A 2,844-nucleotide genomic window follows, 5' to 3' on the forward strand; every position below is an offset into this window, starting at 1 on the left:
CAAAATTCATTTTAGTGTATAAGATGATATTAAAATCTTTTATATAAAAATTTAATTTCTTTTCCTCATGGCATTATTTATTTTCTGTACCAAAAAATCCTCCCAATTTCTTCCCCTAAATTCTCCCTAAATGTGAAGCTATCCAAGAGAAATGAGCACTCCTGTAATTAAGGCCTTTTTTTTTTTTTTACATTGCACATTGGTTGTTCTAGTACCATGAAGGGGGGGCTTATTGCTGAAGCAACGGGGAATGGACAAGTATAGTTTCAGCCTTTACTGAGATTTTAACTCTGGATAAACTCTTACTAGATTCTTAGACTGTCTCATTCCTTATAATTCTGAAATTTTCTCATCTGTAGGTTTTCCATTTCATTGGAAACCAAGGTTTATTCCCCTGATTTTCCTGACTGCACATATTCTATTTCAACGATATAACATGGATTTCTTTCCCTCTTCTAGGACAAATATTTTCCTTCTGAACATTTCCAACCACTTAACATTCTGCAAACATTTGCATGTACCCTTCCAAATATTCAACTGGAGTATGAACAGAACCTTAGATTAATCCCAAGGTAAGACTTACAACACTTGGATTGACCAATATACAGCACTATAAATGGACATTTTTGGAAAATCATCTGTTTTTCAACTACTCTTTAGCACTCTTTTTTTTTGTCCTTTGAGAGAGAGAGCGCGTGCGCGTGCATGTGTGCACACATGGGGGAGGGGCAGAAGGAGACAGAGAATCCCAAACCCGCTCCATACCGAGCACAGAGCCCAATGAGGGGCTCAATCTCACCAGAGATAAAGAGTCTCCTGAGCTGAAATAAAGAGTCTGACACAACCCTCGGAGCCACCCAAGAGCCCTTAATACTCTTTTTCTTACCTTTCCCTTATTCATTGTCAAAATCAAAGAGCCATGGTTCCATTAATTTACTCAACTGTTTTTCAACAAACTGTAATCACTGTTTTTCAATAATAATTAAGCCAGTAAGATTTCCTCACCCTTTTTAAAAAAGCTCATAGCTTTTTAAAAAAGCTAACCTAGATATTTTTTTAAGGCCTGGATTGCTTGCAAGAAGTTCTACATTCAGCTTTCTTTCCCCAGTTTTATGAGGTATAATTGGCAAATAAAACTCAATTGTATATATTTAAGACACACAGCATGATGCCTTACTGCTTAACTAGGGAACGCCTCACACATTTGCATGTCATCCTTGCGCAGGGGCCACACTAATCTCTGTAGTTCTCCAACCCCAGTACCTGGGCTGCCCAAGTAAGCACCTGATATTCTGACATACATACGCATCTGCAATGATTACCACACTAACACTAATTGGCCTATCTATCACCTCACTTAGTTACCATTTATTTATTTATTTCCTGATTTATTTATTGGGAGAACGTTTAAAATGTACTCTTAACTCTAGGCCCGCTTTTAATTCTACCACAGACAAGCTTGCACATAATTTACAAAGAAGACGTTGTATTAGTTCCTTTGTCTCCAGGGAAGAATACCATTACAGACTAAATTCACCAGTCTAGATATTCACATTGTTTTGTTCCACATGAGTACTGAGGTAAAGTAGTGTGACCCAAGAGTTTGCTCAGCTATGTAATGAAAAGATTATCCTTTTTATAACAAAATTCTGAAATTTATGTAGTGCTGCTATTTTTTTTCCTTCCATTTCCACCCACTCAGGTGTGCTATCTGGATACAGTCCTACAAACCTTGTGTTTATGGTTGATACAAAATTTAGCCACAGTTTATTGAGTGGAGAAAGATTCCAGGCTATCATGCACAGGGAACAAAAGGTCACTCTCGAAAATAGGCAGTTCCTCCAAAATTAAACATATGATCTAGCAATTATATTTCTAGCTATATATCCAAAACAGTTGAAAATATATACCTATAAAAATATGTACATTAATTTTAATAGCAACATTATTTATGATAATCAAAATGTGCAAGCAACCCAAATGTCTATCCATTGATTAAAGAGTAAGTAAAAAGTGGTATATCCATATAATGCATTATTACTTAACCATAACAATATATTACTGATTGACCCTAAGCATTGACAATACTTGAAAATATTATGCTTACTGAAAGAAGTCAGACACAAAAGCCACATATTGCATGGTTCCATGTATGTGAAATGGCCAGTGCAAAAAATCCATAGAGATAGTGGTTATCAGTCTTTATTTTTCATATGATGAAAATGTTCTGGAATTAAATAGATTGTGATTTATTGTGATTATTACACAATTATGTGAATATACTAAAATGCATTCAATTGTATACTTTAAAAGAGTGGGTGGTATGATATGTAAATCATATCTCAATTTACAAAAAAATTGAGAACAGGAGGTGAATGTTTGTGTGAATGGAAACATACGATACCTACATCTGCTTCTGGCCAAATTGGAATAGCAAGGTACAAATTTATCTTCAAACAACGAAGAACTAAAAAACTGACTATATAAAACAATAGCTCTCAAGATGACTTTGGATATTAGGCCAAAAGGTCAGTGCTTTCTGGGAGAAATAAAACAAATAAGAAAACTTCCTGTTGCTCCAACTTACTAAGTGGAAAACTTTCCAGAAGGAGCAACACAGAGTGTGAAAGCCCATTTAGTGACTTTCTGAGCTGGGGAAGTGGAGATAGGAGCCTGGAGAAGGCATGGCATTTAGGATTTCGGATTGTCTAAGTGATAAAAAACTATTGAATATTAAAAAAAATTAATAAGTAAAGCAAACCCCAAAAAACAAAACAAAACTCCCCCCAAATCCAGAACTAATAAGTTAGTTTAGCACATTTGCAGGATGCCAGTTCATAATAA

The 2,844-nt window shown here is 35.2% G+C and overlaps 1 non-coding gene across 1 annotated transcript; it reads right to left on the reverse strand.

Annotated features, from left to right (window-relative positions):
* Positions 1-1,180: 1,180 nt before the first annotated feature.
* Positions 1,181-1,284, reverse strand: LOC113601209 (U6 spliceosomal RNA). Its single transcript, XR_003422359.1, has one exon. It is a non-coding gene; the product is annotated as a U6 spliceosomal RNA (small nuclear RNA).
* Positions 1,285-2,844: the final 1,560 nt, after the last annotated feature.

The sequence above is a fragment of the Acinonyx jubatus genome, chromosome A1 (genome assembly GCF_027475565.1).
Source record: "Acinonyx jubatus isolate Ajub_Pintada_27869175 chromosome A1, VMU_Ajub_asm_v1.0, whole genome shotgun sequence".
Classification (NCBI taxonomy): Eukaryota; Metazoa; Chordata; class Mammalia; order Carnivora; family Felidae; genus Acinonyx; species Acinonyx jubatus.